Here is a 15,170-nt window from a genome sequence, read left to right as displayed (position 1 = left end):
CTACTTCAGCCAGATCAGGCCTGCAAAGAAACTGCGTTTCACAGGCCTTTGGAGGAGATGTTCCCGGTAGGCTGTAAGAGCACTGTGCAGAGCGAGTTGTTTCTTAGCTTCCCAAAGAGCTGGAAGCAAGATGCTGTGGGGCCCAACTCGCCCTTTGGAAAGAAGCCTGCACGTTGTGCCTTTCAGCTCTAGGGCAAAGTAGCACACCCAGAGCAGAAGTCCTACTTCAGCCAGATCAGGCCTGCAAAGAAACTGCGTTTCACAGGCCTTTGGAAGAGATGTTCCCACTAGGCTGTAAGAGCACTGTGCAGAGCGAGTTGTTTCTTCGCTTCCCAAAGAGCTGGAAGCAAGATGCTTAGGGGCCCAACTCGCCCTTTGGAAAGAAGCCTGCACGTTGTGCCTTTCAGCTCTAGGGCAAAGTAGCACACCCAGAGCAGAAGTCCTACTTCAGCCAGATCAGGCCTGCAAAGAAACTGCGTTTCACAGGCCTTTGGAAGAGATGTTCCCGGTAGGCTGTAAGAGCACTGTGCAGAGCGAGTTGTTTCTTAGCTTCCCAAAGAGCTGGAAGCAAGATGCTGTGGGGCCCAACTCGCCCTTTGGAAAGAAGCCTGCACGTTGTGCCTTTCAGCTCTAGGGCAAAGTAGCACACCCAGAGCAGAAGTCCTACTTCAGCCAGATCAGGCCTGCAAAGAAACTGCGTTTCACAGGCCTTTGGAAGAGATGTTCCCGGTAGGCTGTAAGAGCACTGTGCAGAGCGAGTTGTTTCTTAGCTTCCCAAAGAGCTGGAAGCAAGATGCTGTGGGGCCCAACTCGCCCTTTGGAAAGAAGCCTGCACGTTGTGCCTTTCAGCTCTAGGGCAAAGCAGCACACCCAGAGCAGAAGTCCTACTTCAGCCAGATCAGGCCTGCAAAGAAACTGCGTTTCACAGGCCTTTGGAAGAGATGTTCCCGGTAGGCTGTAAGAGCACTGTGCAGAGCGAGTTGTTTCTTAGCTTCCCAAAGAGCTGGAAGCAAGATGCTGTGGGGCCCAACTCGCCCTTTGGAAAGAAGCCTGCACGTTGTGCCTTTCAGCTCTAGGGCAAAGTAGCACACCCAGAGCAGAAGTCCTACTTCAGCCAGATCAGGCCTGCAAAGAAACTGCGTTTCACAGGCCTTTGGAAGAGATGTTCCCACTAGGCTGTAAGAGCACTGTGCAGAGCGAGTTGTTTCTTAGCTTCACAAAGAGCTGGAAGCAAGATGCTGTGGGGCCCAACTCGCCCTTTGGAAAGAAGCCTGCACGTTGTGCCTTTCAGCTCTAGGGCAAAGTAGCACACCCAGAGCAGAAGTCCTACTTCAGCCAGATCAGGCCTGCAAAGAAACTGCGTTTCACAGGCCTTTGGAAGAGATGTTCCCTGTAGGCTGTAAGAGCACTGTGCAGAGCGAGTTGTTTCTTAGCTTCCCAAAGAGCTGGAAGCAAGATGCTGTGGGGCCCAACTCGCCCTTTGGAAAGAAGCCTGCACGTTGTGCCTTTCAGCTCTAGGGCAAAGTAGCACACCCAGAGCAGAAGTCCTACTTCAGCCAGATCAGGCCTGCAAAGAAACTGCGTTTCACAGGCCTTTGGAAGAGATGTTCCCACTAGGCTGTAAGAGCACTGTGCAGAGCGAGTTGTTTCTTAGCTTCCCAAAGAGCTGGAAGCAAGATGCTGTGGGGCCCAACTCGCCCTTTGGAAAGAAGCCTGCACGTTGTGCCTTTCAGCTCTAGGGCAAAGTAGCACACCCAGAGCAGAAGTCCTACTTCAGCCAGATCAGGCCTGCAAAGAAACTGCGTTTCACAGGCCTTTGGAAGAGATGTTCCCGGTAGGCTGTAAGAGCACTGTGCAGAGCGAGTTGTTTCTTAGCTTCCCAAAGAGCTGGAAGCAAGATGCTGTGGGGCCCAACTCACCCTTTGGAAAGAAGCCTGCACGTTGTGCCTTTCAGCTCTAGGGCAAAGTAGCACACCCAGAGCAGAAGTCCTACTTCAGCCAGATCAGGCCTGCAAAGAAACTGCGTTTCACAGGCCTTTGGAAGAGATGTTCCCGGTAGGCTGTAAGAGCACTGTGCAGAGCGAGTTATTTCTTAGCTTCCCAAAGAGCTGGAAGCAAGATGCTGTGGGGCCCAACTCGCCCTTTGGAAAGAAGCCTGCACGTTGTGCCTTTCAGCTCTAGGGCAAAGTAGCACACCCAGAGCAGAAGTCCTACCTCAGCCAGAACAGGCCTGCAAAGAAACTGCGTTTCACAGGCCTTTGGAAGAGATGTTCCCGGTAGGCTGTAAGAGCACTGTGCAGAGCGAGTTGTTTCTTAGCTTCCCAAAGAGCTGGAAGCAAGATGCTGTGGGGCCCAACTCGCCCTTTGGAAAGAAGCCTGCACGTTGTGCCTTTCAGCTCTAGGGCAAAGTAGCACACCCAGAGCAGAAGTCCTACTTCAGCCAGATCAGGCCTGCAAAGAAACTGCGTTTCACAGGCCTTTGGAAGAGATGTTCCCACTAGGCTGTAAGAGCACTGTGCAGAGCGAGTTGTTTCTTAGCTTCCCAAAGAGCTGGAAGCAAGATGCTGTGGGGCCCAACTCGCCCTTTGGAAAGAAGCCTGCACGTTGTGCCTTTCAGCTCTAGGGCAAAGTAGCACACCCAGAGCAGAAGTCCTACTTCAGCCAGATCAGGCCTGCAAAGAAACTGCGTTTCACAGGCCTTTGGAAGAGATGTTCCCGGTAGGCTGTAAGAGCACTGTGCAGAGCGAGTTGTTTCTTAGCTTCCCAAAGAGCTGGAAGCAAGATGCTGTGGGGCCCAACTCGCTCTTTGGAAAGAAGCCTGCACGTTGTGCCTTTCAGCTCTAGGGCAAAGCAGCACACCCAGAGCAGAAGTCCTACTTCAGCCAGATCAGGCCTGCAAAGAAACTGCGTTTCACAGGCCTTTGGAAGAGATGTTCCCGGTAGGCTGTAAGAGCACTGTGCAGAGCGAGTTGTTTCTTAGCTTCCCAAAGAGCTGGAAGCAAGATGCTGTGGGGCCCAACTCGCCCTTTGGAAAGAAGCCTGCACGTTGTGCCTTTCAGCTCTAGGGCAAAGTAGCACACCCAGAGCAGAAGTCCTACTTCAGCCAGATCAGGCCTGCAAAGAAACTGCGTTTCACAGGCCTTTGGAAGAGATGTTCCCGGTAGGCTGTAAGAGCACTGTGCAGAGCGAGTTGTTTCTTAGCTTCCCAAAGAGCTGGAAGCAAGATGCTGTGGGGCCCAACTCGCCCTTTGGAAAGAAGCCTGCACGTTGTGCCTTTCAGCTCTAGGGCAAAGTAGCACACCCAGAGCAGAAGTCCTACTTCAGCCAGATCAGGCCTGCAAAGAAACTGCGTTTCACAGGCCTTTGGAAGAGATGTTCCCGGTAGGCTGTAAGAGCACTGTGCAGAGCGAGTTGTTTCTTAGCTTCCCAAAGAGCTGGAAGCAAGATGCTGTGGGGCCCAACTCGCCCTTTGGAAAGAAGCCTGCACGTTGTGCCTTTCAGCTCTAGGGCAAAGTAGCACACCCAGAGCAGAAGTCCTACTTCAGCCAGATCAGGCCTGCAAAGAAACTGCGTTTCACAGGCCTTTGGAAGAGATGTTCCCGGTAGGCTGTAAGAGCACTGTGCAGAGCGAGTTGTTTCTTAGCTTCCCAAAGAGCTGGAAGCAAGATGCTGTGGGGCCCAACTCGCCCTTTGGAAAGAAGCCTGCACGTTGTGCCTTTCAGCTCTAGGGCAAAGCAGCACACCCAGAGCAGAAGTCCTACTTCAGCCAGATCAGGCCTGCAAAGAAACTGCGTTTCACAGGCCTTTGGAAGAGATGTTCCCGGTAGGCTGTAAGAGCACTGTGCAGAGCGAGTTGTTTCTTAGCTTCCCAAAGAGCTGGAAGCAAGATGCTGTGGGGCCCAACTCGCCCTTTGGAAAGAAGCCTGCACGTTGTGCCTTTCAGCTCTAGGGCAAAGTAGCACACCCAGAGCAGAAGTCCTACTTCAGCCAGATCAGGCCTGCAAAGAAACTGCGTTTCACAGGCCTTTGGAAGAGATGTTCCCGGTAGGCTGTAAGAGCACTGTGCAGAGCGAGTTGTTTCTTAGCTTCCCAAAGAGCTGCAAGCAAGATGCTGTGGGGCCCAACTCGCCCTTTGGAAAGAAGCCTGCACGTTGTGCCTTTCAGCTCTAGGGCAAAGTAGCACACCCAGAGCAGAAGTCCTACTTCAGCCAGATCAGGCCTGCAAAGAAACTGCGTTTCACAGGCCTTTGGAAGAGATGTTCCCACTAGGCTGTAAGAGCACTGTGTAGAGCGAGTTGTTTATTCGCTTCCCAAAGAGCTGGAAGCAAGATGCTGTGGGGCCCAACTCGCCCTTTGGAAAGAAGCCTGCACGTTGTGCCTTTCAGCTCTAGGGCAAAGTAGCACACCCAGAGCAGAAGTCCTACTTCAGCCAGATCAGGCCTGCAAAGAAACAGCGTTTCACAGGCCTTTGGAAGAGATGTTCCCACTAGGCTGTAAGAGCACTGTGCAGAGTGAGTTGTTTCTTAGCTTCCCAAAGAGCTGGAAGCAAGATGCTGTGGGGCCCAACTCGCCCTTTGCAAAGAAGCCTGCACGTTGTGCCTTTCAGCTCTAGGGCAAAGTAGCACACACAGAGCAGAAGTCCTACCTCAGCCAGATCAGGCCTGCAAAGAAACTGCGTTTCACAGGCCTTTGAAAGAGATGTTCCCGGTAGGCTGTAAGAGCACTGTGCAGAGCGAGTTGTTTCTTAGCTTCCCAAAGAGCTGGAAGCAAGATGCTGTGGGGCCCAACTCGCCCTTTGGAAAGAAGCCTGCACGTTGTGCCTTTCAGCTCTAGGGCAAAGTAGCACACCCAGAGCAGAAGTCCTACTTCAGCCAGATCAGGCCTGCAAAGAAACTGCGTTTCACAGGCCTTTGGAAGAGATGTTCCCACTAGGCTGTAAGAGCACTGTGCAGAGCGAGTTGTTTCTTAGCTTCCCAAAGAGCTGGAAGCAAGATGCTGTGGGGCCCAACTCGCCCTTTGGAAAGAAGCCTGCACGTTGTGCCTTTCAGCTCTAGGGCAAAGTAGCACACCCAGAGCAGAAGTCCTACTTCAGCCAGATCAGGCCTGCAAAGAAACTGCGTTTCACAGGCCTTTGGAAGAGATGTTCCCGGTAGGCTGTAAGAGCACTGTGCAGAGCGAGTTGTTTCTTAGCTTCCCAAAGAGCTGGAAGCAAGATGCTGTGGGGCCCAACTCGCCCTTTGGAAAGAAGCCTGCACGTTGTGCCTTTCAGCTCTAGGGCAAAGTAGCACACCCAGAGCAGAAGTCCTACTTCAGCCAGATCAGGCCTGCAAAGAAACTGCGTTTCACAGGCCTTTGGAAGAGATGTTCCCACTAGGCTGTAAGAGCACTGTGCAGAGCGAGTTGTTTCTTAGCTTCCCAAAGAGCTGGAAGCAAGATGATGTGGGGCCCAACTCGCCCTTTGGAAAGAAGCCTGCACGTTGTGCCTTTCAGCTCTAGGGCAAAGTAGCACACCCAGAGCAGAAGTCCTACTTCAGCCAGATCAGGCCTGCAAAGAAACTGCGTTTCACAGGCCTTTGGAAGAGATGTTCCCGGTAGGCTGTAAGAGCACTGTGCACAGCGAGTTGTTTCTTAGCTTCCCAAAGAGCTGGAAGCAAGATGCTGTGGGGCCCAACTCGCCCTTTGGAAAGAAGCCTGCACGTTGTGCCTTTCAGCTCTAGGGCAAAGTAGCACACCCAGAGCAGAAGTCCTACTTCAGCCAGATCAGGCCTGCAAAGAAACTGCGTTTCACAGGCCTTTGGAAGAGATGTTCCCACTAGGCTGTAAGAGCACTGTGCAGAGCGAGTTGTTTCTTAGCTTCCCAAAGAGCTGGAAGCAAGATGCTGTGGGGCCCAACTCGCCCTTTGGAAAGAAGCCTGCACGTTGTGCCTTTCAGCTCTAGGGCAAAGCAGCACACCCAGAGCAGAAGTCCTACTTCAGCCAGATCAGGCCTGCAAAGAAACTGCGTTTCACAGGCCTTTGGAAGAGATGTTCCCGGTAGGTTGTAAGAGCACTGTGCAGAGCAAGTTGTTTCTTAGCTTCCCAAAGAGCTGGAAGCAAGATGCTGTGGGGCCCAACTCGCCCTTTGGAAAGAAGCCTGCACGTTGTGCCTTTCAGCTCTAGGGCAAAGTAGCACACCCAGAGCAGAAGTCCTACTTCAGCCAGATCAGGCCTGCAAAGAAACTGCGTTTCACAGGCCTTTGGAAGAGATGTTCCCGGTAGGCTGTAAGAGCACTGTGCAGAGCGAGTTGTTTCTTAGCTTCCCAAAGAGCTGGAAGCAAGATGCTGTGGGGCCCAACTCGCCCTTTGGAAAGAAGCCTGCACGTTGTGCCTTTCAGCTCTAGGGCAAAGTAGCACACCCAGAGCAGAAGTCCTACTTCAGCCAGATCAGGCCTGCAAAGAAACTGCGTTTCACAGGCCTTTGGAAGAGATGTTCCCACTAGGCTGTAAGAGCACTGTGCAGAGCGAGTTGTTTCTTAGCTTCCCAAAGAGCTGCAAGCAAGATGCTGTGGGGCCCAACTCGCCCTTTGGAAAGAAGCCTGCACATTGTGCCTTTCAGCTCTAGGGCAAAGTAGCACACCCAGAGCAGAAGTCCTACTTCAGCCAGATCAGGCCTGCAAAGAAACTGCGTTTCACAGGCCTTTGGAAGAGATGTTCCCGGTAGGCTGTAAGAGCACTGTGCAGAGCGAGTTGTTTCTTAGCTTCCCAAAGAGCTGGAAGCAAGATGCTGTGGGGCCCAACTCGCCCTTTGGAAAGAAGCCTGCACGTTGTGCCTTTCAGCTCTAGGGCAAAGTAGCACACCCAGAGCAGAAGTCCTACTTCAGCCAGATCAGGCCTGCAAAGAAACTACGTTTCACAGGCCTTTGGAAGAGATGTTCCCGGTAGGCTGTAAGAGCACTGTGCAGAGCGAGGTGTTTCTTAGCTTCCCAAAGAGCTGGAAGCAAGATGCTGTGGTGCCCAACTCGCCCTTTGGAAAGAAGCCGGCACGTTGTGCCTTTCAGCTCTAGGGCAAAGTAGCACACCCAGAGCAGAAGCCCTACTTCAGCCAGATCAGGCCTGCAAAGAAACTGCGTTTCACAGGCATTTGGAAGACATGTTCCCGGTAGGCTGTAAGAGCACTGTGCAGAGCGAGTTGTTTCTTAGCTTCCCAAAGAGCTGGAAGCAAGATGCTGTGGGGCCCAACTCGCCCTTTGGAAAGAAGCCTGCACGTTGTGCCTTTCAGCTCTAGGGCAAAGTAGCACACCCAGAGCAGAAGTCCTACTTCAGCCAGATCAGGCCTGCAAAGAAACTGCGTTTCACAGGCCTTTGGAAGAGATGTTCCTGGTAGGCTGTAAGAGCACTGTGCAGAGCGAGTTGTTTCTTAGCTTCCCAAAGAGCTGGAAGCAAGATGCTGTGGGGCCCAACTCGCCCTTTGGAAAGAAGCCTGCACGTTGTGCCTTTCAGCTCTAGGGCAAAGTAGCACACCCAGAGCAGAAGTCCAACTTCAGCCAGATCAGGCCTGCAAAGAAACTGCGTTTCACAGGTCTTTGGAAGAGATGTTCCCACTAGGCTGTAAGAGCACTGTGCAGAGCGAGTTGTTTCTTAGCTTCCCAAAGAGCTGGAAGCAAGATGCTGTGGGGCCCAACTCGCCCTTTGGAAAGAAGCCTGCACGTTGTGCCTTTCAGCTCTAGGGCAAAGTAGCACACCCAGAGCAGAAGTCCTACTTCAGCCAGATCAGGCCTGCAAAGAAACTGCGTTTCACAGGCCTTTGGAAGAGATGTTCCCGGTAGGCTGTAAGAGCACTGTGCAGAGCGAGTTGTTTCTTAGCTTCCCAAAGAGCTGGAAGCAAGATGCTGTGGGGCCCAACTCGCCCTTTGGAAAGAAGCCTGCACGTTGTGCCTTTCAGCTCTAGGGCAAAGTAGCACACCCAGAGCAGAAGTCCTACTTCAGCCAGATCAGGCCTGCAAAGAAACTGCGTTCCACAGGCCTTTGGAAGAGATGTTCCCACTAGGCTGTAAGAGCACTGTGCAGAGCGAGTTGTTTCTTAGCTTCCCAAAGAGCTGGAAGCAAGATGCTGTGGGGCCCAACTCGCCCTTTGGAAAGAAGCCTGCACGTTGTGCCTTTCAGCTCTAGGGCAAAGTAGCACACCCAGAGCAGAAGTCCTACTTCAGCCAGATCAGGCCTGCAAAGAAACTGCGTTTCACAGGCCTTTGGAAGAGATGTTCCCGTAGGCTGTAAGAGAACTGTGCAGAGCGCGTTGTTTCTTAGCTACCCAAAGTGATGGAAGCAAGATACTTTGGGGCCCAACTGGGACTTTGGAAAGAAGCCTGCACGTTGTGCCTTTCAGCTCTATGGCAATGTAGCATACACAGAGCAGAAGTTCTACTTCAGCCAGATCAGGCCTGCAAAGAAACTGCGTTTCACAGGCCTCTTGAAGAGATGTTCCCGGTAGGCTGTAAGAGCACTGTGCAGAGTGAGTTGTTTCTTAGCTTCCCAAAGAGCTGGAAGCAAGATGCTTTGGGGCCCAACTCTCCCTTTGGAAAGAAGCCTGCACGTTGTGCCTTTCAGCTCTAGGGCAATGCAGCACAGCCAGAGCAGAAGTTCTACTTCAGCCAGATCAGGCATGCAAAGAAAGTGCGTTTCACAGGCCTTTGGAAGAGATGTTCCCGGTAGGCTGTAAGAGCACTGTGCAGAGCGAGTTGTTTCTTAGCTTCCCAAAGAGCTGGAAGCAAGATGCTGTGGGGCCCAACTCGCCCTTTGGAAAGAAGCCTGCACGTTGTGCCTTTCAGCTCTAGGGCAAAGTAGCACACACAGAGCAGAAGTCCTACTTCAGCCAGATCAGGCCTGCAAAGAAACTGCGTTTCACAGGCCTTTGGAAGAGATGTTCCCGGTAGGCTGTAAGAGCACTGTGCAGAGCGAGTTGTTTCTTAGCTTCCCAAAGAGCTGGAAGCAAGATGCTGTGGGGCCCAACTCACCCTTTGGAAAGAAGCCTGCACGTTGTGCCTTTCAGCTCTAGGGCAAAGTAGCACACCCAGAGCAGAAGTCCTACTTCAGCCAGATCAGGACTGCAAAGAAACTGCGTTTCACAGGCCTTTGGAAGAGATGTTCCCGGTAGGCTGTAAGAGCACTGTGCAGAGCGAGTTGTTTCTTAGCTTCCCAAAGAGCTGGAAGCAAGATGCTGTGGGGCCCAACTCGCCCTTTGGAAAGAAGCCTGCACGTTGTGCCTTTCAGCTCTAGGGCAAAGTAGCACACCCAGAGCAGAAGTCCTACTTCAGCCAGATCAGGCCTGCAAAGAAACTGCGTTTCACAGGCCTTTGGAAGAGATGTTCCCGGTAGGCTGTAAGAGCACTGTGCAGAGCGAGTTGTTTCTTAGCTTCCCAAAGAGCTGGAAGCAAGATGCTGTGGGGCCCAACTCGCCCTTTGGAAAGAAGCCTGCACGTTGTGCCTTTCAGCTCTAGGGCAAAGTAGCACACCCAGAGCAGAAGTCCTACTTCAGCCATATCAGGCCTGCAAAGAAACTGCGTTTCACGGGCCTTTGGAAGAGATGTTCCCGTAGGCTGTAAGAGCACTGTGCAGAGCGAGTTGTTTCTTAGCTACCCAAAGTGATGGAAGCAAGATACTTTGGGGCCCAACTGGGACTTTGGTAAGAAGCCTGCACGTTGTGCCTTTCAGCTCTATGGCAATGTAGCACACACAGAGCAGAAGTTCTACTTCAGCCAGATCAGGCCTGCAAAGAAACTGCGTTTCACATCACTTTGGAAGAGATGTTCCCGGTAGGCTGTATGAGCACTGTGCAGAGCGAGTTGTTTCTTAGCTTCCCACAGAACTGGAATCAAGATGCTTTGGGGCCCAACTCGCCCTTTGGGAAGAAGCCTGCACATTGTGCCTTTCAGCTCTAGGGCAATGTAGCACACGCAGAGCAGAAGTTCTACTTCAGCCAGCTCAGGCATGCAAAGAAAGTGCATTTCACAGGCCTTTGTAAGAGATGTTCCCGGTAGGCTGTAAGAGCACTGTGCAGAGCGAGTTTTTTCTTAGATCCCAAAGAGCTGGAATCAAGATGCTTTGGAGCCCAACTCGCCCTTTTGGAAGAAGCCGGCACATTGTGCCTTTCAGCTCTAGGGCACTGTAGCACACCCAGAGCAGAAGTTCTACTTCAGACAGATCAGGCCTGCAAAGAAACTGCGTTTCACAGGCCTTTGGAAGAGATGTTCCCGGTAGGCTGTAAGAGCACTGTGCAGAGCGAGTTGTTTCTTAGCTTCCCAAAGAGCTGGAAGCAAGATGCTGTGGGGCCCAACTCGCCCTTTGGAAAGAAGCCTGCACGTTGTGCCTTTCAGCTCTAGGGCAAAGTAGCACACCCAGAGCAGAAGTCCTACTTCAGCCAGATCAGGCCTGCAAAGAAACTGCGTTTCACAGGCCTTTGGAAGACATGTTCCCGGTAGGCTGTAAGAGCACTGTGCAGAGCGAGTTGTTTCTTAGCTTCCCAAAGAGCTGGAAGCAAGATGCTGTGGGGCCCAACTCGCCCTTTGGAAAGAAGCCTGCACGTTGTGCCTTTCAGCTCTAGGGCAAAGTAGCACACCCAGAGCAGAAGTCATACTTCAGCCAGATCAGGCCTGCAAAGAAACTGCGTTTCACAGGCCTTTGGAAGAGATGTTCCCGGTAAGCTGTAAGAGCACTGTGCAGAGCGAGTTGTTTCTTAGCTTCCCAAAGAGCTGGAAGCAAGATGCTGTGGGGCCCAACTCGCCCTTTGGAAAGAAGCCTGCACGTTGTGCCTTTCAGCTCTAGGGCAAAGCAGCAAACCCAGAGCAGAAGCCCTACTTCAGCCAGATCAGGCCTGCAAAGAAACTGCGTTTCACAGGCATTTGGAAGACATGTTCCCGGTAGGCTGTAAGAGCACTGTGCAGAGCGAGTTGTTTCTTAGCTTCCCAAAGAGCTGGAAGCAAGATGCTGTGGGGCCCAACTCGCCCTTTGGAAAGAAGCCTGCACGTTGTGCCTTTCAGCTCTAGGGCAAAGTAGCACACCCAGAGCAGAAGTCATACTTCAGCCAGATCAGGCCTGAAAAGAAACTGCGTTTCACAGGCCTTTGGAAGAGATGTTCCCACTAGGCTGTAAGAGCACTGTGCAGAGCGCGTTGTTTCTTAGCTATCCAAAGTGATGGAAGCAAGATACTTTGGGGCCCAACTGGGACTTTGGAAAGAAGCCTGCACGTTGTGCCTTTCAGCTCTATGGCAATGTAGCACACACAGAGCAGAAGTTCTACTTCAGCCAGATCAGGCCTGCAAAGAAACTGCGTTTCACAGGCCTCTGGAAGAGATGTTCCCGGTAGGCTGTAAGAGCACTGTGCAGAGTGAGTTGTTTCTTAGCTTCCCAAAGAGCTGGAAGCAAGATGCTTTGGGGCCCAACTCTCCCTTTGGAAAGAAGCCTGCACGTTGTGCCTTTCAGCTCTAGGGCAATGCAGCACAGCCAGAGCAGAAGTTCTACTTCAGCCAGATCAGGCATGCAAAGAAAGTGCGTTACACAGGCCTTTGGAAGAGATGTTCCCGGTAGGCTGTAAGAGCACTGTGCAGAGCGAGTTGTTTCTTAGCTTCCCAAAGAGCTGGAAGCAAGATGCTGTGGGGCCCAACTCGCCCTTTGGAAAGAAGCCTGCACGTTGTGCCTTTCAGCTCTAGGGCAAAGTAGCACACCCAGAGCAGAAGTCCTACTTCAGCCAGATCAGGCCTGCAAAGAAACTGCGTTTCACAGGCCTTTGGAAGAGATGTTCCCGGTAGGCTGTAAGAGCACTGTGCAGAGCGAGTTGTTTCTTAGCTTCCCAAAGAGCTGGAAGCAAGATGCTGTGGGGCCCAACTCGCCCTTTGGAAAGAAGCCTGCACGTTGTGCCTTTCAGCTCTAGGGCAAAGTAGCACACCAAGAGCAGAAGTCCTACTTCAGCCAGATCAGGCCTGCAAAGAAACTACGTTTCAGAGGCCTTTGGAAGAGATGTTCCCGGTAGGCTGTAAGAGCACTGTGCAGAGCGAGGTGTTTCTCAGCTTCCCAAAGAGCTGGAAGCAAGATGCTGTGGGGCCCAACTCGCCCTTTGGAAAGAAGCCTGCACGTTGTGCCTTTCAGCTCTAGGGCAAAGTAGCACACCCAGAGCAGAAGTCCTACTTCAGCCAGATCAGGCCTGCAAAGAAACTGCGTTTCACAGGCCTTTGGAAGAGATGTTCCCGGTAGGCTGTAAGAGCACTGTGCAGAGCGAGTTGTTTCTTAGCTTCCCAAAGAGCTGGAAGCAAGATGCTGTGGGGCCCAACTCGCCCTTTGGAAAGAAGCCTGCACGTTGTGCCTTTCAGCTCTAGGGCAAAGTAGCACACCCAGAGCAGAAGTCCTACTTCAGCCAGATCAGGCCTGCAAAGAAACTGCGTTTCACAGGCCTTTGGAAGAGATGTTCCCGGTAGGCTGTAAGAGCACTGTGCAGAGCGAGTTGTTTCTTATCTTCCCAAAGAGCTGGAAGCAAGATGCTGTGGGGGCCAACTCGCCCTTTGGAAATAAGCCTGCACGTTGTGCCTTTCAGCTCTAGGGCAAAGTAGCACACCCAGAGCAGAAGTCCTACTTCAGCCAGATCAGGCCTGCAAAGAAACTGCGTTTCACAGGACTTTGGAAGAGATGTTCCTGGTAGGCTGTAAGAGCACTGTGCAGAGCGAGTTGTTTCTTAGCTTCCCAAAGAGCTGGAAGCAAGATGCTGTGGGGCCCAACTCGCCCTTTGGAAAGAAGCCTGCACGTTGTGCCTTTCAGCTCTAGGGCAAAGTAGCACACCCAGAGCAGAAGTCCTACTTCAGCCAGATCAGGCCTGCAAAGAAACTGCGTTTCACAGGCCTTTGGAAGAGATGTTCCCACTAGGCTGTAAGAGCACTGTGCAGAGCGAGTTGTTTCTTAGCTTCCCAAAGAGCTGGAAGCAAGATGCTGTGGGGCCCAACTCGCCCTTTGGAAAGAAGCCTGCACGTTGTGCCTTTCAGCTCTAGGGCAAAGTAGCACACCCAGAGCAGAAGTCCTACTTCAGCCAGATCAGGCCTGCAAAGAAACTGCGTTTCACAGGCCTTTGGAAGAGTTGTTCCCGTAGGCTGTAAGAGCACTGTGCAGAGCGAGTTGTTTCTTAGCTACCCAAAGTGATGGAAGCAAGATACTTTGGGGCCCAACTGGGACTTTGGAAAGAAGCCTGCACGTTGTGCCTTTCAGCTCTATGGCAATGTAGCACACACAGAGCAGAAGTTCTACTTCAGCCAGATCAGGCCTGCAAAGAAACTGCGTTTCACAGGCCTCTGGAAGAGATGTTCCCGGTAGGCTTTAAGAGCACTGTGCAGAGTGAGTTGTTTCTTAGCTTCCCAAAGAGCTGGAAGCAAGATGCTTTGGGGCCCAACTCTCCCTTTGGAAAGAAGCCTGCACGTTGTGCCTTTCAGCTCTAGGGCAATGCAGCACAGCCAGAGCAGAAGTTCTACTTCAGCCAGATCAGGCATGCAAAGAAAGTGCGTTTCACAGGCCTTTGGAAGAGATGTTCCCGGTAGGCTGTAAGAGCACTGTGCAGAGCGAGTTGTTTCTTAGCTTCCCAAAGAGCTGGAAGCAAGATGCTTTGGGGCCCAACTCGCCCTTTGGAAAGAAGCCAGCACGTTGTGCCTTTCAGCTCTAGGGCAATGTAGCACACCCAGAGCAGAAGTTCTACTTCAGCCAGATCAGGCCTGCAAAGAAACTGCGTTTCACAGGCCTTTGGAAGAGATGTTCCCGGTAGGCTGTAAGAGCACTGTGCAGAGCGAGTTGTTTCTTAGCTTCCCAAACAGCTGGAAGCAAGATGCTTTGGGGCCCAACTCGCCCTTTGGAAAGAAGCCTGCACGTTGTGCCTTTGAGCTCTAGGGCAATGTAGCACGCCCAGGGCAGAAGTTCTACTTCAGCCAGATCAGGCCTGCAAAGAAACTGCGTTTCACATCACTTTGGAAGAGATGTTCCCGGTAGGCTGTATGAGCACTGTGCAGAGCGAGTTGTTTCTTAGCTTCCCACAGAACTGGAATCAAGATGCTTTGGGGCCCAACTCGCCCTTTGGGAAGAAGCCTGCACATTGTGCCTTTCAGCTCTAGGGCAATGTAGCACACGCAGAGCAGAAGTTCTACTTCAGCCAGCTCAGGCATGCAAAGAAAGTGCATTTCACAGGCCTTTGTAAGAGATGTTCCCGGTAGGCTGTAAGAGCACTGTGCAGAGCGAGTTTTTTCTTAGATCCCAAAGAGCTGGAATCAAGATGCTTTGGAGCCCAACTCGCCCTTTTGGAAGAAGCCGGCACATTGTGCCTTTCAGCTCTAGGGCACTGTAGCACACCCAGAGCAGAAGTTCTACTTCAGACAGATCAGGCCTGCAAAGAAACTGCGTTTCACAGGTTTTGGAAGAGATGTTCCCACTAGGCTGTAAGAGCACTGTGCAGAGCGAGTTGTTTCTTAGCTTCCCAAAGAGCTGGAAGCAAGATGCTGTGGGGCCCAACTCGCCCTTTGGAAAGAAGCCTGCACGTTGTGCCTTTCAGCTCTAGGGCAAAGTAGCACACCCAGAGCAGAAGTCCTACTTCAGCCAGATCAGGCCTGCAAAGAAACTGCGTTTCACAGGCCTTTGGAAGAGATGTTCCCACTAGGCTGTAAGAGCACTGTGCAGAGCGAGTTGTTTCTTAGCTTCCCAAAGAGCTGGAAGCAAGATGCTGTGGGGCCCAACTCGCCCTTTGGAAAGAAGCCTGCACGTTGTGCCTTTCAGCTCTAGGGCAAAGTAGCACACCCAGAGCAGAAGTCCTACTTCAGCCAGATCAGGCCTGCAAAGAAACTGCGTTTCACAGGCCTTTGGAAGACATGTTCCCGGTAGGCTGTAAGAGCACTGTGCAGAGCGAGTTGTTTCTTAGCTTCCCAAAGAGCTGGAAGCAAGATGCTGTGGGGCCCAACTCGCCCTTTGGAAAGAATCCTGCACGTTGTGCCTTTCAGCTCTAGGGCAAAGTAGCACACCCAGAGCAGAAGTCATACTTCAGCCAGATCAGGCCTGCAAAGAAACTGCGTTTCACAGGCCTTTGGAAGAGATGTTCCCACTAGGCTGTAAGAGCACTGTGCAGAGCGAGTTGTTTCTTAGCTTCCCAAAGAGCTGGAAGCAAGATGCTGTGGGGCCCAACT

Source organism: Equus caballus, chromosome 3, assembly GCF_041296265.1.
Source record: "Equus caballus isolate H_3958 breed thoroughbred chromosome 3, TB-T2T, whole genome shotgun sequence".
Classification (NCBI taxonomy): Eukaryota; Metazoa; Chordata; class Mammalia; order Perissodactyla; family Equidae; genus Equus; species Equus caballus.
Note: the sequence above shows the minus strand (reverse complement) of the source record.